Source organism: Hypomesus nipponensis, chromosome 26, assembly GCF_054491055.1.
Source record: "Hypomesus nipponensis isolate SF chromosome 26, ASM5449105v1, whole genome shotgun sequence".
In the NCBI taxonomy this organism is placed as follows: Eukaryota; Metazoa; Chordata; class Actinopteri; order Osmeriformes; family Osmeridae; genus Hypomesus; species Hypomesus nipponensis.
The window spans coordinates 5,425,364-5,446,774 of record NC_140386.1 but is presented as its reverse complement, the minus strand read 5'-3'; the positions used below and the strand labels follow the sequence as shown (position 1 = coordinate 5,446,774).

Genomic DNA, 21,411 nt, shown 5'->3' with positions numbered 1-21,411 from the left:
GAGTGACATGTAGGCTGGCACCCAGGGACAGAGCTGCTGTGCAACACAAGGGGGCAGCACTGGGGGAAAGGTCCGCCGGGGGGCACGTAAAGAAGTAGGCTGGTTACAGCATTATGCGTCCGCTTGGCATTTGCCAAGGTGGAGCCGTTGTCGTTTCAAAAGTCCCCTCTCTGTCTCTGTCTCTCTCTCTGTCTCTCTCTCTCTGTCTCTCTCTCTGTCTGTCTCTCTCTCTGTCTCTCTCTCTGTCTCTCTCTCTGTCTCTCTCTCAGCGCGGCCACATCCCCTCGAGACCACGCGGCCTTGGACACGGACGGCGTCCAGAAACCCGAGTCAGGCTGCCACGGGGGCCCGCGGCCAAAACCCGCTCCGGCGCGAGGGGAGCGCGTCACGGCCCAGCGCCGGCGAGAGAAGCGGAGGCCAGGACTCGGCGTGGGCACCGTAAGGCCCTTCCCAGAATGCCCGCGGGGGTTAGCGCCACACGCTGAGAGGCCATACGGCGGTGACTCAAGTTCCACACAGGAGCCGCTCATGCGAGAGAAAAACAAAATGCACCGGGGAAAAAAACACCCCGGTTGGGTGTGTTGCAAACACATCAACAAAATCAACGTATTTCTTTGTGGAGAGAAGAGGATAGGGGAGACTTGTTAGGGCAGAGGCGTGAGATGATTTGAAAGGGGAAATGTAGCGGAGCCATCGTGCTACGAGACGGGGGGGGGGGGGATTGGAGGGAGAGCCCACTTAGTGGCCCTGCGCAATTACATTTGACAGGGACATTTGGAGAGGGCTGACATTAAAGTAAGAAGCTGGGCCGAGCCGCAAAGCGATTTGGATGCTTTTCACAGGCTTTCCGTCGCGTCGCCGGCCTCTTCCTGCGCAGTCAGCGTCGTCCACTAAGAATCAACGCCGCCTTTCATCCTCGGATTTGGGACGAGACAGGACCGCGGAGCGGCGGCTGACTACGCCCATTCTGTTTTCTGGGCAAATTGTATATCGATTTAAACAATAGGACCCTAATGTCTGTCTGAGTGGTGGTGAAAAGCCTCTGCCAAAACGCCAGAGGAGGAGCGAGATCTCAATTGACGGTCACCGTCCTTAATCCACTGCTCCTTGAAAATCCATGGCCATCACCTCCCCCCCTTCTTCCCCCCTTCCCCCTTCCCCCCCCCCCTCCCCCCAGATAACTGCGTCAAGATTCAAATGAAGATCGACACATTGTCAACGCTTGGCGACGCGCCCTCGTCAACCGCCGTCAAGCGCTCCTCGCGCATTTCAAACCCGGGGGGTGGCCATCTACGGTTAGGGTGGGGGAGGGGGGGGGGGGGGTGGGAAGTGGGGGGGAGGTGGAGGAAAGGGGTGGGAAATGTGCCTACGGTGTACTTTTCCCCCCACGCGCTAAGCCGAAGAGGAGCAATATCCAGGGTTTAAATATGCCACAGTAGCTCGGAGACACCACTTAGCCCCCCCCCCCCCTCCCTTCTCTTCCCCCAGGAGGCTGGAGAGGAGGGCTGGTGATAAAGAGCTAATAAAGTCGCTGCAAAATGAAACCTCACTTGGGAAGACAGGGGAGAACAGCTTTGTACCGTAACCTTGTTCTGTGGTCAAAAATCTTCCGTTACAAAATCCAGTCCGTTACCTGCGTATTGTATTATACCTGCCATACAATATCGCGTCTAAACTGGGCCTGCGTGGGTGTATGAAATGCCAGTATCAGGGAGAAGAGCTGAGTGGACAACGCTTTCAGCTCTTGGGCCGAATTGGACATGAAGCGTCGAGCTTGAAGCATAAACTAGCTTTCTGCCGCTGTTAGCCACATGCTGCCGAAGAACAACAAACAGCCCTTGACAGGGAACAAATGGATCGCGCTCGCTTCAAACATAAGACGGCGTACACCATCCGATGAAAGCCTTTCTGTTTGAACGTTTGGAGACAGGACACATGATCAAAGCTTATCAAAGTCTGAATTATCGGAGGGGGGGGGGGGGGGTGGAGGGCAGGGAGGGCTGGTTTGCATTCCAAAATGCCATCAACAGCTCAGGACGATGTGATTGAGAAAGTGTTTTGGCTTCCTATTGTGGAGATGTCTCTTTTGCATATTAAGGACAGAACTAAGCCAGATTGTGCGTCGATCACCCAGCTGACAAACCTTGAAATGCCTGAAAAGAAACGGTCCTGTTGGGCCACATTCAACAGCACTGGCAAACAGCATGTTTGCGACACACAAATAAGTATTTCCTGCTGGATGACCATGCTGCTCCAGTCTCACCTCAGGGCTTTTGTCACAACACAATGAGGCCTCCTGCATTAGCATAATTGTTGTTTTCATTAGCCGGATGCGGAGAAACAGCGGTTTTCGCACCCGATATACTTTGCACCCTCGGCTTTTGATCTCAGCCTGCACGCGGCGGCGACACGGTTCGGCACAGCAGGACCCTAAAATGGCGGCGGCCCGTCCGAACGAGGCCTCGCGGCCGCCGGGGACGATTAGGGGATGGCGGCGGATGACACGCGCGCGCAATCGTTGGTGCCACTCCGCGGATTCATTTGAGCTAAAGACGCCGCAGATAACATCCTTTAATAACATCCATCACAGGGCGGGACGCCGCTACGCTTCCATCGCCCGCACCGCCCCGGGGGTTTACGACCGGGCAATTATTCGACCGCCGGCGAGACCCCCTTCGCCCCCAAACGCAATCTAATTTCCCCGCGGCTCCCGTATTCTGCCGACTCGTCGGCGGGTTTGCTCGGCGGCAATCCCATCGCCGCAAAATAGCCCTGGCGAATGAACGCTCCCTGCGTCACGGCCTCAACGAGTCCCGTTTCGGGGAGCAGACGGGCGGCGCCGAACGCGAAGCGCTTTCCCTTCATGACCTTTCCTATCAACACACCCGGCACACATTAGCATCAGCGGGAGATCACAGCATCAAACCTGACCTGTAAACACATCTGCAACCAGGAGAGCAAGACGGACTGATCGGTATTCGACACCGCTACCTGGGACTCCCATCAAGTGCTGTAGCAATAACAACTAAAGACAGAAGTCGACCGAACGGCGCTTCACGGAAACCCTTCAAATATCCACGAAAGCCCCCCCCCCCCCCAAAGCCATAAAAATCATCATTTCATTTTTCCACTGGCTGAGTTTCAATCCCATCACACCTCGGCACCCACAGCAATGACGGCCCGCAGCTTCGCTAGTCCGCCCCATTAAGGCTAACCGTCGGACATCCACGAGCCAATCGGGATACAGACGGCCCTCTTAAGATGAGTCCATGTAAATCCGAAACGACATCCCCCCCCCCCCCCCCCCCCCGTTTTGACTTGATCGATCATGCGACGAGGTCGACATGACGCGCTATTCATAAAGTGTGAGTATTTCACTCTGACGGCGCCGCATATTCGAGCGCAACGGCGCAACCATCGCCGACTTAATGGCCCTGCTAATCGGAGTGTGATTTAATGAAGCAGACGCATATTTCTTTGAGGGGGGGGGGGTGGGGGAGGGGGAGGGAGAGAGATACCACCAGGGTGTCTCTGTTGCTTCACGGCTGTGTTTGGAAATGTAGAGATAATAAAAGCTAGTATAAAAGCACCGCACACCCTCACCACTGCCCAAATACACAGTCAGTTTACCACAGACTACGGCCAGACATAAAGTCCACAATGTCCTGACAGTTTTTTGTTTTTTTTTATAAGATAAAACTCTTCCTGCTTTGTTGTGAATTAGTGAGAATACAGTGAGCTGAGTACAGAGGGGAGAAAATGGACCGACACCCACCCACCTCCCTCCCTCCCCCTCCCTCAACCGACCAACCGACCGACCGAGGCAGAGAAACAGAAGGATCCTTGCATTCCGAAGAAGGTACCTTCCGGAAAGGGGAAACTGTCATTTTGCAGGAGGAACATGTTTGGCAAGTGGGAGTACAAGGGGGACATATTTCACAGTAGAGCTTGCAGCAGGAGCCTGTCAGCTGTGCTGTCTTGGCCATGCAGAGACTCACAAGCGCCTGTCCCTTTTCCCTCAACACAAACCTCCAAGGATGGGCTTCTGTTAGCACAGCACTCACTCCAGCCTCCACGCGCCGTTCTCAGATGAGAAGGCGTTCTCCAAAGAGAGTTATTATTTCATTTACACTTCCAGTCTATTGAAAAAGAAAATAGACAATTTCCAGTTGATTGAATCCCAGTGTTTTCCTCATTCCCATATCAAATATTCTGTTAACATTCAATACACGACCTTGACATTTTTTTCCATCGTTCAATTTCCATTGATTGATTTTAGAATTTCCTTTGACAGATAAGGTTTTCATTTTTTTTGGTATGATGTGGAGGAACGCCTCAAGGTCAGCAATTGGACATCGAAATAATTTTTTTTACCAGGAAGAGGAAAAGGACCTCTTGAGGAAGCCTTTCGTCAGCGAGAACTCGAATCAGCAGCACCTCTTTGTTGCCGCGCCGATGCACCGCACGAGGCGGGGGAAATAATTAAAGCTTCACTCAGTCAGTAAACAATTCATTTCCCTGTCTAATGTGGAGTAAACGATCGCCCCCCCCCCCCCGCCCCATACCTCCAAACACACACACACACCATCAACCCCCCCTCCCTCTCTCTCTCTCTCTCTCTCTCTCTCTCTCCCTCTCTCCCTCTCTCTCTCTCTTTCCCTCTCTCTCTCTCTCTCTCACCCACACCCAGAGGGCTGTTGGGAAGGTGGAACAGAAATGTGATCCTGTCCAGCCGAGGCGTTGCGGACGTCGATCAATGGGGGGCATCGATTATAGTTTCTGGCCCCTTAATGAGCGCTGAGAGGGAGCGCAGGGCTCGGGTAGAGCCGCCGTGGCCCATCTCATCGAGCCGGCCGCCCCCCCTGCACCCCCGGACCACGACACTTGGCATTGTCCTGCCGCCCCCTGCCAAAGTGTTCCGCGCTGGAAGGTTAATCACTTTTATCGATCGATTGGTGTTCTCGGGGCGGCGCGACGCATGATGTGAGGTGGCTTAAATAAAGAGAGACACGGCCCCGTGGGGGATAGGGATACAAGCAGGTCTCCCTCCCAAAAATGCAAAGTTGTGAGAAAGAAGAGTTTCACTCCGAGCTGAGGGAAAACAGGTGTAATATAGTGGTGCTGGGAGATGAGAGATAAGGAAGCACAAACAGTCGTTCATCCTTGTCCGGGCTGCCTGAAAACACAGCCAGCTCCTCTTCCGGGCAGCTTGCAAACAACAGCTACCACGTCATAAATCGGCCCTCGCTCTTTTCGGTGCACGCCTTTTCAGGATTTATAACTCGAAATAAACTTGAACTGCGGCCATGAAAATGCTTATATCCCGGGCCCGCTAACGTGGCTAACTATTCGCTACATCGCGCCTCGTAAATCACGCGGCGGGGGCAGCCTGTCCTGTGTAGGAGCCTTTTCAGATCCATTTAGCACTGATAATGCCTGCCGTTCCCCCGGGGGCCACGGGGCCGGAGCCAGGGCCTTGTCATGAATCACCGGGTCCTCTGTCTGCCTGTACCCTGTCTCCCTCCCTCCCTCCGTCTCGACAGTACCCCATCCACCACCAGCACCACCACTACTGAGGTGCCATGCCAACCAGCCTTCCAGCATCAATGCTGACTCTGCTCACCTGGTTGTCGGGCATGGGGCCAGTTGGTCTCCCTGGAGAGAGAGAGGGGGGGGGGTATGGGAGGGGGGGGTGAGAGGAGGGGGGGGGGGGGTGAGAGGAGGGTAAGGGTGTGTGGTGCTGAGAGATCTCCCGCCCCCTGAGCCCCAATTTCTTCCCAAATCTTCTCTCTCTCTCTCTCTCTCTCTCTCTCTCTCTCTCTCTCTCTCTCTCTCTCTCTCTCTCTCTCTCTCTCTCTCTCTCTCTCTCTCTCTCTCTCTCTCTCTCTCTCTCTCTCTCTCTGTCATAAATGACAGGCTGTGCATGAGAGACTGTAATCTTCCAATAACCTTGCTGACTCACGAGACACTCCCCCATCAATTATCCCCCTCTCTGGAGCGAGGGGGTCCAGAGAGAGATCCAAGGTGCAATCACGATCTTCAAAGGAGCCAAACACAAACTCTGTCACCCCTCCTCCCTCTGTCTTTCCCTCTCTCTCTTTCTCAACTCCTGCATACGTTGCATTCCTCCTCACGACACAACAGCCTGCCCTAGACTCTTTTGTTCAGAACCAGGCATGTCTCTGTTTCCACTCTCTGCCAAATTCTCTGGTGTCGTTTACCTTGCCAGCTTCACTTTGATGCGACGACGTAAATCCAATTTGAAAGAGGCACGTTAGGGCCACCCGTCGTTCATCAGTCTCCATCACGGGTAATGACCCAACATTACAGTGCTCATCCATCGTGCATGGGCACTGGAGGTGCTTCAAATCGTTTTTTAGTGGACCTACGGTATCGGCATCGAGTCTTTTTTTTTTCACGAACAGCTTTACACGAAATACACGCCGGTTCTCCATCTCACTTCACGTGTATTCTCCTGTCATTCTCAGCACCGCTTTGTGTACAGCACGACCTAAGACCAGCGGACTTAATGGCAGGCCACCTGTAGAAGTTGATGTCGTCACTGAGCACTCTCTTATAGCGAACACTGTCCACACGGGAATGATGGAGGCCTCGCCATTGATAAAGACAGCGAAGAGCCTGGAAATGGCAGTCTTTGAAGGACGCTTCGCGGCGAGGCTGGGCACTTTGTGACGCGTTCAGTCATTTTTAGCCCAACCGTCATTGCTAGCGTGCGGCGCGCACGACGCTGCTCATTAATGAATGAGGTGTGCACGGCTAGAGGGATTCTCGTTTTAGAAAACGAACGACGGAACTGAACCGGAAAGAGCCGGCGTGGCGCGGCGGCACTGATCAATTCTGCAAGAGAGCGTTCTACAGGGTCCACACGGGGGACTCGTCGGCGACACGGGGGTGATGGAATATTTTATGAAGCGGCGGCCCTTTGATGTATACACGCTGGAGTTTCAATCTCCAGGGCATGTCAAGGTTCGTGATAGACCCCTCCACTGTCCTCTATTACTGTTGGTCACACTCCAGCACCTATCTGTGTCCTGTCAGGGAGGCGCTCCATAAAAAGGCTCCAATAAAATCAGGAGTCAGCCTGCTTGGCCCCTGTCGAACATTTATACTGACACAAGGGGCCCGGATCTCTCCACCAGCAACGGCGGTAAACATCAATCCTGATGAAATCATAACATCTACTCCGAAGAAGGATGGACTCGGCCCTTGTGCTAACCTGCCGAGGAGGTTTTTTTTTTTTAAGGCCAAGCCTTCGCCTTCTCATTCGCGTGTGCTTTAGTCATCTATTTAGGGGATTGGCTCGCCGACGCTGACAGGAAATGAGATGCCGTCGACGGTACTGTGCCGCCCCCCTACCAGCAGCATTTCAAACGCTGGTGCTAGTTTCCTAAAATACAAATGAGGAAGCTAATAGGGGACAGAAGCCTGAGTATGTCAACACGTTTTTTTTTTTCTTTTTTTCCGCTGTTTCTCTTGTCATCCGGTGGTAATTGCTGCCACGTTCGACTGTGAAATACTTTCTTTTTTTGCGAGCGCTTCCTGGGCTGGGAACAGGGAGCCCGCCGCTTTGGCTTGTGGTGCTTTTGGTATCCATCCATGTTTAATATTCTCCAAATCTCTGGCAAGTAAATGAAAGGGATTTTGGCACAGAGGGGAAAAAATACCTTTTCCACCTAAATCTGGGAAATCTCTTTGTCGGGATCAAGAGGGGAGTAAATCGGATGATATCCAAGGCAAGGGTTTAAGTGCCCTATCAGAAGTAAATAACGGTACTTCTCTCTTTCGCTGAAGAGCACACAGGGCCAAAGTGCGGCTTTCACCCTGACAGCAGTGACATGTTGACTTTCCAAATCGTTTTTTTGCCACTTCCATATGGGAAACACAAACAGCCTCTCTCTCATCTTAAATGACCAAGGCACTTGGCATGAGTGCCATGTACAAACTAAAATGGGTGGAAGCCTCACGTAATCCAGCATAATAACATCAAACTATAACTTGGATCCCCTGCGAGGGTTCGAATACCACCTGCTCATCCATCATGTAGAAGTGGGAGCATGGCAACAAAAATGTTTTTGTGAGTGCGACGTGTCCCAGAAAAGAAAAGAAAAAATGGCGACAAAAGAGTAGGCGTGCGCCCCGTGCACTGGAGCATTGTGGGAAACGTTCGGTTGGTCGTGACAGCCGACTGCGTCGGGGCCGTCAGTCACCCTGGCTGATGTCTTATTAATTGATCCTATGCAGAGAACGCAAGATTCATCTCAGTGAGGACAGGCAGGGCTGGCTGGCTGGCTGGCTGGCTGGCTGGCAGGCTGGCTGGCTGGCTGGTTGGCTGGCTGGCTGGTTGGCTGGCTGGCTGGCTGGCAGGCAGACAAACACACTGACAGGATCGCCTTGTTTCCTGGCTGCTGCTACTTTCGGAAATCCCACTCCAGGAGGGGCAACAGAATCAGCTGTTTTGAACAACAACGCCAACTCTGAAACAACCCCTCTGGGTTTGGCACGGCCGCGCTAGCCTGTTAGCTTGTTGCGATCAAACGACGGCGCCCGCCGGTAAGCGTGGCACGCCCACACACGGGCACAGTGTGTGTTTCCCGCCTCCGTGTGTTCCACGACGCACACTTACAACGGGTTCTCGACAGGTGGGAGACGTGGAGCTAAACCCTGCCACGCACACACTAAAACGTCCATCAAATCCAATTACGGCTGACTTGGAAACTACGCTGGCTATTAATGTAACATATACATGACTAATAGGCTCTGGGCACTCATCTTCCACAATAACGTGGGAGGTCATCGAAGATTGCCATTCGATGAAGTGTCTGTATTGTTGATGAAGTGTATTGCAGATGATACCAAATCCATGTTTATCCTCGAGCAAGGCCACAGAACACAGTGATTGGGACACTGGCTGGTTTGGTGCCGTACCGAATCACAGTGGGCAAATCACTGGTCTCGGGCTGCTGGTTGATAGATTCTTGCCCTTACTCGGTGGAGATGAAACAATAACATTGGCGGCCAGACTCTGGCCTGGCAGCAAACAATGGAGGGTGTAATTGAAAACCCCCGGCCTACTATGTTTCTGTTCCCATTGTGGACGTGAAAGGAGAAACCCTGGACTGTTCTGCAGATAGGTCACTCAGCAGATGGACAACAATGACAAGCCGGTGGCAGGCTGGACGTTCCGGTCCCTTCTTGGGGAAAGCCGGCACTGCAGAGGCTGGTGTTGTCACGTCACCTCATTTCATTCCTGCCCGGTGAACACACACACACACACACACACACATCTCTCTCTCCAGACAGTAATAACTCCCCACCATAGCCAAGCAGTCAGCCATACTACTAAACAAATAGTGATTTCCATATGTGACATAGCATCAACATGACTTTAGGCATTGACTAGCATGAGGTGGGTTGCTTTCAAATGCCAATACAGCCTCTGGTGATGTTTTTATATTAAACGTGCACAGTTGCCCTTGCATCGTCCGTATGTAATACTTGTACTTGGCGTTGAACATGAAACTGTCACCTCAATAACACCAGACTCGTCCGCAGAGCTGTGTAAGAATCCTAAACTACAAAGCTAAAAACACGAGCCTTCATCGAACAGACTGAAAATGTATTTGGAGGAATGAGGCAGGTCTCTGGGAACACGAGGGACCAATTAAAGTAGGATCACCACACTCAAAGGATCCACAAAAGACAATAGCCTATTTTTCCAACGTTGATCAATGCAGCCGTCACTGCCAACGGCGGGAACGGAGTCGACATGTAGTGGCTACATCGCTGAGCAGAGGTAAGTAAGAAAGTGCTGCACGAAGAAGGAAAAGCAAAAACGGGGGCAGAATAAGCCGGCCATCCTCGGCAATATGTTTACGTTTCCACTCATCCCTGAAATTACACACAATTTATCAATGTGGAAAGCACTGGTGAGTAATGGGCAGAACGCCAGAATGCAGCCGGGTTCCGGGGAGATGGAGAGAAAGAGAGAAAAGGCAGAGGGTAGACAGGGAAGTAGAATCAGTAGAATGGAGAGCGAGAGAGGGAGAGAGGAAGAAAAAGAGAGCGAGAAAGAGAGAGAGACCAGGAGAGACAGAGAGCAAGTGAGAGAGCGAGTTAGAGAGAGATGGAGAGATGGAGAGAGAGAGAGAGAGAGAGAGAGAGAGAGAGAGAGAGAGAGAGAGAGAGAGAGAGAGAGAGAGAGAGAGATGGAGAGAGATGGAGAGAGATGGAGAGAGATGGAGAGAGATGGAGAGAGAGAGAGAGAGAGAGAGAGAGAGAGAGAGAGAGAGAGAGAGAGAGAGAGAGAGAGAGAGAGAGAAAGGACAGTGGTTACAACGGCACTAATTACCAGCAGCAATATCTGCCTGTTGTTTACTCGGGAGGGCTGTGCATCACCAGTGAGGCCACGGATTCATTAGGAAGGGCAGCGGCAGAAGCACTGGCCACACAGCCTCCCCTCCCTCGACAGCACACACGCAAACAAACACACACACTCACACAGCACTGCCTCCCCTCTCTGCCCCCTTCCACCCATCTCACTCTCTTTCTCCCCGATGAACAGTGAAAAGGCCCATCTGATGAAGGCGACAGACGATATGACAGTTTCAGAAAGCTCCCGTCCTCATTATTGATCGTTCTGTGAGTCTTGAGATGGCAGCTCAGTAGAACAACAAAGAGTTGTGCTAGCTCGGGTTATCGTGACATGACATGCGCTATATCTTCAAAAAGAATGGAGAGATAAATAATTACTGGATAATAATAGTAATAAAAAAAATCTGCATTATTATGCGGCAGTATTTATCCAATTATAGAGAAATATGTTAAAACATTTAAACAAGTCTGGATAGGGATTATTTACCAGGTTACAATTTTTTAAATGACACATTGTTTTGAGGTGTAATATTATGTTTATCGTTGTTGTTGTTGTTCGTGTCTGTTATTGCGTGCAGTTACAAGAAACTTTGTTAATTTTATCATCACAGTGGTGCAGATATATTACATGAATACTCCATTTAGGAATAATTTATTACAATTTCTCCATATGACGAACAATACGACGAAGATGTATTAGTTCTATAGCTTGTACAATGGTGCAAGTCACGCAGAAAATACCAGCACAGTAGGATTCAATGGAGCTAATGCGTCAAAGCCAAACCTCAATTCATAACCTGAGATTAATTAATGTACACTGAAAAGGACAACGGCAGGTTTCTAAACAGTAAACTAGGCTGTCGTTACCATTAATAACTACTTACCAGGCACGGACTTCCTTGGCACGTTATTTTCAAGGCGCAAATCGAAAGATTCAAATTATTCAAATACTTGTAGATATCCTGTTCGTTGTGCTTATCTTTAACTGACTTCAGATTTCACAGTTAGGCTTTACCTGTTTGCCCGTGTAACAGGTTACACGGTAAATGATGCTTGTCAGGTGCAGCCCCTGGCATGATTTGGCCGTGAGGCGTGTGCATATAGTCGTATTGACGGCCCCAATAGCCAAGAATCGACTTACATTAAGGCTAGATGTAGCCTATTCCAACAAACAGTAAACGACATAATTCTTCTAGTGACTGCATAACTTTAGAACATGAGAATATGCTTTTGTGCCTACGTGACATTCTATCACTGTTCATTCTTAACAAAATTAACAAGTTCCATCAGTAGCCGACTGCGACTGTGATTGTTTCCCATTCAAAAAGCAGATATTCATAGAAAATAACATGAACTCACTCTTTCTAGGTTTCCTCGACGTTTGCATTTCTGTCTTCTGAATTGAAATCACTTCCTTTCCCCGGTTTAGTTCGGAAAGAATGACCGCAATTCCTTCTCAGTCCCGTTCACCTGATTCAATTCCGAATATAAATGCAGGCAGCCGTAATGAAGCACGAGGAATTCAAGTATAATCCTAAAGATGGATGAAGCCGAGTTGTGTGCAGATCTGTAGAAATGTATTTTCCAAGTATAGCAGTTGACTATTGTACGTCCGACTGTCTTCCTCCCAGCGGTTTGCGCGCTGTCCCTCTCCAACTGACAAGCTGTATCCTCTCTAGCGCTCATAGAACGCACATCTCTAGCTCGTTCTCACACACACAGGTTGTCTGACGAAAAAATCGGGACTTGTCGGATATGGTCGGAAAATTACGGAAATATTTGATTTAGTATTTTTGCTATATGATTTCTTTATTATGTTTATGATTACGCGAATTCAAAACGTAAACGCACAAAAATAGCCTAATTAAGTATACATAGCCTATAAATAAGATAAGATCAGTAGCCTACCATAAGACTTGAAAGGCCATGACATGACTGGACCTCGTGAGTGTAAGGCATAAACAGACATGTAATCGTTTTTTTGTCCACTTAGTAGCCCGTGTAAGTAAGCAGTTAAATTATATCATGCGAGTCACAGTACATTGCCAACTACAAAGTGTTATGGCATTACATTTTAGCCCAAACATTTTAGATTGATGAAATTTTGACCAGTCGTTATGAAACATGTTCTGTAAACCCAATTATCTTAATTAACATAGTGTTGAGATGTGGGATATTGTGAATAAGATGATCAAAGTCAAAGTGATTTGCAGATGGAATGTATCTTGGTTTGAAAAGATGTTTGAATAAAAAGACTCTGTACTTATTTATTAAAACCGACCTTTGTTGGAAACTTCTATTTGTGCTTGCACTTCATTCTACCTGACAACATTGTTTAAAAACGTTCTTTTAGCCATTTAAAAACAGCTAAACCCCTTTAGACAGATATTTTGAATGGTACATCATCTAATATGAATGACAGGGTGATGTGATCTTACAGAGGGATCTAACATGCAAGATTTTGTTCACTGAGTGCAGCTTATTAAACATCAATCTTTCCTCTGCTGGAGTGCTCCAAGCAGAAAACCAGACTGATGTGTATCATAAATATATTAGCTGTACCTTAATGGTGATCTTAAAGACATAAGCCCGACATAAAAAAATAAAAGTAGTCCTACACAAAATAGGTCAAGACACTGCATAAAATCAAAATGAAAGCAAAGTCAAGTTGCTTTTCTTATGCAAGAAAATAAACGACATCAGTGTGTTTGTGGTTGTGTGCAATGTGTTCTTTGTTCGCGACATAATGACACTGAACTGCTTGTAACATGAGAAATATGTCTCTGACCTACTTACACTGGGTAATATATGTAACACAGTGGAGTTTAATAACCTAATACTCTGGCACTACAGAATTACCCAGCGCGAGCTTCTTTTTTTAGTCAAGTCAAGCTATTTCTGACCTTCAAGAATTTGTCAAAAGCTCTGGGAAGGAAAGTATATGGTATGTCACATGCTTTGTGCTGTCAGGATAAGTAGAGCAAAATGGTACGAGCAAAGTCAAAATATGAATACAATTAAACCTGTCGACATTGAAAACAAGTTTACAACAACAGTGGGAGGTGAACGACAATATCCTGCGCACCATATCTGTGGTTCTACCCTTGTAGGCCCCTACGTGCGGAAACAAGGACTGTTTCTGTCGGTATTTATGTTTGTGGATGTCGAGCTAGTAATGTGTGACTCATTTCTGCGTGCTTACATCAAACACCTACACATCAGCTGCCACAGCGACTCCTGGCAGGGACGTGTTCGAAACACACAGCCTGACGATGCCTTGCCAAGCCAAATGGGTTGTCCAAGTTACTGACACTCCGAAACACTCGCCAGTGTCTCGTTCGAGCGTCCCGGGGAGACGAATGGAACACCCCCACCCCCCCCACCCCCCCCACCCCCCGCACATCGCTTTAATGTTCTTGGAGTGGTGGGCACATGGCTTGTCAACAATGGAGGGACCGCAGAGTCCCTCTTGTTACCGTCCCACTGGAGCGATGCCCCCCCACTGCCTCCAGCTCCTGCCAGACTACCCTGAGAGCCAGCCCCTTGATCGCTTAATGCAAGAGCACAAAGACTGGGTCAAGCCTGAAATTCAATTACGCTTGTTGACACACCCACTAATCACATCGCCTCGCCCCTCGCTATCGCTGGCGTAGGATCTCTCCTCAAAGCCTGCATTCATGTTTTTTTTGCCAGCCCCTAATGGCGAACACCATCGAATTGGATGGTTCGAAGCAGGGCGACGCTTAAACTGACTTCACGTTGCCAAAAAGGACAAGAGGCCTTCATAGGGTTCGAAATTCCAAGGATATCTCCTGAACAGAAGAACAAGCAAACTCAAATGGCAGTGGGAAGCCCCGCATCCACTACCATCACTGTTGGGTTACTTCAAATCAGTCCACAGTGCAAACAAAAGCTTTCACAATCCCATTACGGTCTGTTCTTCATCAACTCATGTATTCTGTTGCTATTAAGCCCAGACAGCCAGACATACAGAATATTATCCAGGGACTCAGACAGTACAGTTTTAGTCTGCTATTGCTACTGAACACAATGCTCCAAAACAAACATTGTCAGTCTGCTTTAACAGCCGAATGAATGCGAGTCCGAATACTCTACTAAATTACTTCAGGACTTGCTCTGGGGCCCCGGCTGAATGGAAGTATCTGCAGTGTTGTTCAAGTTCTAGCCACAGAATAAAATGAGGATGAGGTGATTAAAGACAGATATCAGGCTGGCACAGCGAGCCATGCAAGATAGGATCCCCTGACCAAAACAACAGTAGTCAGACACTATCTGATATTGAAAGGTCAACAGTGTGAGCCAACTAGCCACCACAATGAAAGTAGATTGGACAAAAGATTGTGTGTGTGTGTGTGTGTGTGTGTGTCTGTGCATGGGGAGTCGTGTTTTATCTATATTGTTCAGTGAAAGATGTTTGAGTGGAGAGATAGTATGGTGACAAACGGGGATTAGTCATTTCATTACTAAATTATGCATCCCTCTCCATCAGCAAGACTCTTTTCAAATCAATATTAAATGCCGGGTGAATCTGTGATATAACCGTAGGTCCTTTTACATTTTCTTGAGAGAGAATATTGTCCGAGTGGACTATCTGCCTTGTCAGACTCCTGTTAAAACAAAGATCTCTATCATTCTGGCATGGCCACACTATCCTATCACCCAACAAATATCATCTGTCTTTTCTCATTGGAAATGTCACCCCGAATGACGACCGCAACCTTTAATTAAATCCCTGCCATTGATTCCGGTGAGCCGCTTTGAATTGACGCCGTTAAAACACCTTCATTGTGTTAGTATTGAAGCAAGAAGAGTCGAGCAGCCCAAGAGTGAACCGAGCAATTCAGAACACAACAAAAGGCAACCTGGTTGAATGAAACCAGAAGACAATTAGAAATATGTTTGTCTTTTTCCGGATCATACTGGTGCAAAACGATATAGAATGGCTGGGAGGCACTTTATTCCCTGCTACAGCAGGTGCAACATGAAGGTCGCTGTTGCACCGTGGTCTTCGGTTCACATGATGCAAACACAGTTCGGTTCCGTCGGAGTGGATGAGGACACGCGATACAGAACACAAGTACATGTTACCGACTCTTTAATATCAAGGAACAGAAAATATACACTGGGTGCAATTTTCACGTCAACTCATTTGCGTGTGACGTGCTTCTTAAGGGTCCATGGCAGAAGTTTCAGTAAAGACAAGTGAGTCAACTGAAAAAACACCATGTGTTGCGATCGGAGGAGTGTCCTCCTTTTAACATGCGCTGGCACTCAACCTTGCAGCAATCGATGACTAAGCTGGTAGGGAAAACAACGAGACGTTATCTCTGACAAAGAGGCAGAAGACAACAAAAGGCGACCGGCCGTGAAGTGTGTTCGATTGAGAAGAACGAGTGCCAATATGACAAAGTGACTTGCAAGTGAGAGACAAGCTCAAACCTTGCCCGTTCATGTTCTCCTCAAGGTATGTTTGGTCCCACTACTGGTCCACATGATGTCGTTCTCAGCCGGCTACAGTGTTTCTGCCCCAATCAAATTGTTCAGAATCGTATTTCTCGAATTCAGCAACGACTGTCAACTCTTTTTTGTTTTTTTTCTTCTAGAATTATTTGAGTTTTCTGGAAAACTCTGGAATGGGCTCTGCTGCAAACTAGTTTCTTCATAATCGTTTTTAGTCACATTGCCCATGTATTTTTATTCAGAGTTTTTCAGTCAGCATTTTCTCGTAATATTGAGTGGCTGACGTAACCTCTTCTCCATCTCATTGCACAGTGGGAATCTTCTCTTTCCCATCCCTCGGCCTGGGATAGACAGCAAAAAAAGAAAAAAAAAAGATATCAGGCTGGTTAATTTTTAATTTCTTGACTGCAGAGCCTTGTAGTGGTGAGCAGTATCCTAATGGAGCCCAGATAAGATATCCCAGGGCTCACTCTGGAGGATTGCTGAGGAGATGGGCTTGTCTCCAGTGGGTATCATTAGAGCTGGGCTCACAGGAAAACAAGCCATTTGGAAGCCTACTGCCTACTGTATCGACTACATATCTTCATCCTGGAAACGCTTAGCAGGCAACTGGGGCTGCATCTATTCTAGACAGAAACAGAGTCTTTTACAACTTTGGGACTCTTACTTGTAGGTGTTTGACTAAATCTGAGCTGAATTTTGTTCATTGGTTAAGTGTGCCTTGTAGTCATTTGTTTATTATACTCGCATTTAAATAAAAACCATAGAACAACATGATTTATAGACATAGTTATCCTAAAAACACGGAATAGAATGAACCCCTCGGTTTTTGTGCTGAAAGTAAAAACGAGAAATTAATTTAAATAATAGTCTTAGAGTTACGTGGGAGTGCACAAAGTAGCAATTAAAATCAACCCTCTGTTTCCATAGGAATGGCCCTCTCTAACACTGCATGATGCATCACTGTATTGAAATGCCTGTGTACGCAGTAGCGCACACTGCTCTGGGACCTGTGTACAGCCCTCCAGTAAATGCATTAAACAATTTACCCGAATACTAATTTAGTCCCCGTGGAACAGACACTATAGAGGCAGAAGCAAAAGTATGGAAATGTTCCTTTGCTTTTCACTTTTTAAAAACACGCATGGAATTCCTGAATCGGCTCTCCTGTTCATCTCGTGTCAGTGCTCCGGATCCATCATTTCTGGATGATCCTGTGTTGGAAAGACTTATCCAAGAGCTATACAGAAACAGGATGTCAGATGTTTTCAGAGTCAGATGTACAGTTTACGGGCTTCCAGCCCCGTGCCTAAGGCACGTTATCCTTGTGTCTGTATCACAAACCCACAGTATCCATGTCTATGAAAGCCCAAGGTCGAATGCTCAACTGACAGGATACACTAGGTCATTATTACAGTGTAGATTAGCAGCGATGCAACCAATACCGGTACTGTAGGAAGGGCGCGCGTTGCAGGCACAATCGCAACGCACCACAAAACCCACTCATCGAAGAAAAAGCGTCTTCTACCCATGAAAACGTTGTTGATCGCTCTTTCTTTAGCTCTTGACCTCCTTAAAAAGGTCTATTTATGGGTGAGGTGATGAACCGACACTGGGGTGCATGCAAGACTTCAAACATACATTTCCACTGTAGCACTGCTGCCCTATATGGGCAATCGGTGGCCCCCCTCCCATCCTCCAGCACCTAAACTAAGCCACCAGATGGTCTTCCCCCAGGATATGGCCTCTGAGGGGATGTGCATTGGGAAGAACTGCTAATATTAGACATATCAGAGCATCTCTCAAGGTACTTCCACTGACAGATGGTCAAGGCAGCTAGGACTCACTGGGTCAGAGAGGAGCCACGGCCGAAACGTGACCACGCCGAAGATGACCGCCTTAACCGCGCTAAACTTGTCGATCCTCCGGGAAACGCACAGAACCGCAACCCATGCAGTCATGGAGGGAGTCCAATATGAGGGGGGGTCTTTAACGTTGTATTTCTCTCCCTCTATATATATATATATAGATTCCATATTTCAACTACATGAAGGAATGCGTCATTACAACACCTACTTTTCATACCTGCTGTGGTGATTCAAAGGACTGAGCTACAGGACTATTTTCACATATCAGTTACTTCATGGATATTCATGTTCTCAATGCCATTCAAATTTCGATGAACTCGTCAAGTGATCGCAACATCCTTGCTGTCTGCGTTGGCCTCGCCTCCCTCCCTCCCTCCCTCCCTCCCTCCCTCCCTCCCTCCCTCCCTCCCTCCCTCCCTCCCTCCCTCCCTCCCTCCCTCCCTCCCTCCCTCCCTCCCTCCCTCCCTCCCTCCCTCCCTCCCTCCCTCCCTCCCTCCCTCCCTCCCTCCCTCCCTCCCTCCCTCAACCTTCCATTATCTTGACACAGAGCTTCTTCACATTGAATGTGTATTAAGCCACAGCTTATGACAAAGTGATTATTATGCGTCTAATGATTAGCGCAGGCTCAAAGGAAAGTAAAAAAAAAATGCATAAATCAATAGCATGCAAAATAATTGATGGGAATAATTTAATTATTCCTCACAGGTACGGTACGTTGGGTGAGTGCAAAGCCGAACAGTTCCTTAAAACACAGCCGTGTACATGTGGATTCTCTTTATTTTTTATGATGCCTGTCAAGTGGTGAAGATAAATGTGTCGAACACGGCAGTGATTGACAGCAATTTCGCCCTGACCGTGATAACGTTTCTGTTTGAAGCTTGGCAAGTGAGGGAACATGAGCAAAACAGGCTGACCTTTGCAGGTAATATGAAAATTTCATTACTCCAAATCATGTCGTGAAAACGCGGCAATCAGTCTTGCGTTTCGTATTACCTTCGTCTATTTAAAACTCTGTGATGTTGCTTGTGACATTTTGTGATGCATAATGTCAAATCTTGGGGAAAACATCATATTTCAACTTAACTGTACACGTGGTACTAAAAGAAGATAACCATACCAATAATTGTTGATGCAGACAATGAGGGCCATGGACGACAGAACTACGAGAAACTTTAAGGCTTGGTGAATACATTTAGTCGAATAGATAGGTCTGTGTTCACTTCTTAAACACAATTAGTGCTGGGAACGCAAATAGAGAATTCTTTTTTCCAGCACATAAGTGGCGGTTATGTGTTTACCAAGGTTATACAATTACCGCGCGAGATAAATGAAGTGAGGATTAGATCATGTGATTTTGTACGGCCCTTCACACTGACCTCAGTAGCTCTGCAACAGAGAAAAACACTCTCAAACCAATGTTACAAGATGGTATTTAATGACACCAGAGCTACAGTTGATACCGGACTGAACCCGACGCCAGTCAAAACGAAAAATCGAATCGATCCAAAAACGATCATGTAGGCCTACGGTTGCACCTGCAGTTTGAATGAAATTCTTGAGCTTATCCCGCGTGATGTTTACAACCGTGTGTGGTCACATGGGAGACTTACAGCATTACCCAAGTATTACAAACCCAGGACTAAGTCCTCACGCCTGGTTACTGTTCTCATTAGGAGGCCCTTGTAGTATGACAGGGCTGAGCTTTGTCACTCTTAACTCTCTTTTGGACTCTCCCTACCTCGCTGTGGCCCTTTGCTGTGTCTCTCTCACTACCTCCGTCTGTCTGTCTGTCTGTCTGTCTGTCTGTCTGTCTGTCTGTCTCTGTCTGTCTGTCTGTCTGTCTCTGTCTGTCTCTGTCTGTCTCTGTCTGTCTCTGTCTGTCTCTGTCTGTCTCTGTCTGTCTCTGTCCGTCTCTGTCCGTCTCTGTCTGTCTGTCTGCGGTCCATCAAGACCAAAACCTCACGCCATAAGAACAGTTTCTTTCCATCCGCTGCCGGCCTCTTCAACAAAGCCAAGGACTCACACTGACATTAACCCATCTATTTCCATCCACCACCTTCTTGCACATCGCACAAGCCACCTTGTCCTATTATTATCCTATATTGCACTGTTGCCCTATTTTCGATTTGATGCCTTACGTATTCTTTGTTTGTGTGAACTTACATGGCAAATAAAACAAATTCTGATGTCTCTGACTCTCTATCTGTATCTCTCTGGTGGACCACTTGTAGAACCATATGTGCATTCTCAAATTCAGAAATGGACAGTGTACAGCCCATCTAAAACAAAACACAGCGACTATCCCCCTATAACCATGGCCTCAATCGAACGTGTATCCCTCAACAACATCTGCTCGGAGCGTCCAATCATCCTCGGGCCAGGTGAACGTAGAGCGTGAGGTTCATCGCTAACAATGAGGTCCCGCGAATCAACGTATCGGTGGGCGGGGGTACGAAAAAACAAAACGAAAAAGGCCTCGAAATTGGAAATGGAAGCATCAGCAGGGAGAAAAGATATGGAGGACGGAGGTCTTTGGTGTGTGGTCGGCCAGCCGCTTTCTAGCTCTCCTCAAATGGGATTCCTTTGTGACAGGTCTCCGGCGCGACTGCTGGGGAAACGACATTGATCTGCAGAGGACCAATCAGGGAGGAGCTCGGTGCCCCCACGCGTGCGGCAAAATCTTTTCTATACATTTCAATTAGGTGCTCACCTTGAGAGCGATGGTGACTAATCGTTTTTTTTTTTTTTTACGGTGGTGTACTCCAACCAAAAGAAAATGAGGCCGATGAAGCTGACGGAAAAGCATAAAAGGCTTTCTCTGGTTCTCAACGTTTTCTCTGTGATTTACCCCTTGTAAAATATTTTTTCAGCCAAGTAGGCTACCCCCTAACCAGCACAGAGCATTTTTGATTGGAAAAAAAGATGTAGGCCCTAATACGCAGCGCTATGCCATTGTAACGGATGTGTTCAGGGCATGAACGGGCACAACTCATGGGTGGGTTTTTAGATGTATTTGCTCCTACAGAAGACAATGAAACCAAAAAATTGCCATCTTATTTTCTTTCACTTTGCACCTCAGCTTTCTTCAAGCAATACAAAATGTAGTGTTCATTCAACATTACATCACATATTCAATGCACACTACTAGCCAAGAGCTATTCAAATTTGACCAGAAAACATTTAGCAAATTAATGTTAACATCACAAAAAACTATATCCAGAAGAGATAACAGTGCCACCTAGAGCAGGGGTTCTCAAATATTTCAGCCCACGACCCCTAAAAAAATGGTGCCAGTGATTCGCGACCCCCGCATCCACGGAGGTGGTTTACGTATACGTGGGTGTAAAAGTAGGCCCTGGACTTTGATCCAGACCCACCCACCAGAACCGCCACAGCTACCCTGCCCTGCTAATGCATGCACATTCTGAGTTAGATGTGATGCTAGTTTGGAAGATCAATAGTTAATGCGAGCGCAATCCAATTTTTTTTGCCTTTGAACGCAAAATATTTTTTGAGCTTTGTGTAAAATAAACAAAGCCGTTTTCAAGTGGTAAAACTTTGTGCGCAGCAACCCACCTTCTGACTACAACCCGTTGCCAATGACAGCGGTCATAACCTTTTTGCAGCGATGAATATCAAGAAATTACAGACCTGCAAACTCAAACATTTA

General features: G+C 47.8%; 1 protein-coding gene across 1 annotated transcript in view; it reads right to left on the bottom strand.

The window, feature by feature from the left end:
- Nucleotides 1–12,016, bottom strand: part of ptprfa (protein tyrosine phosphatase receptor type Fa) — a 144,172-nt gene extending 132,156 nt beyond the window's left edge. The window contains exon 1 of the mRNA XM_084692649.1: nt 11,752–12,016. The gene's annotated coding sequence lies outside the window, so the exon portion shown is untranslated. The remainder of the gene's footprint in view (nt 1–11,751) is intronic.
- Nucleotides 12,017–21,411: the final 9,395 nt, after the last annotated feature.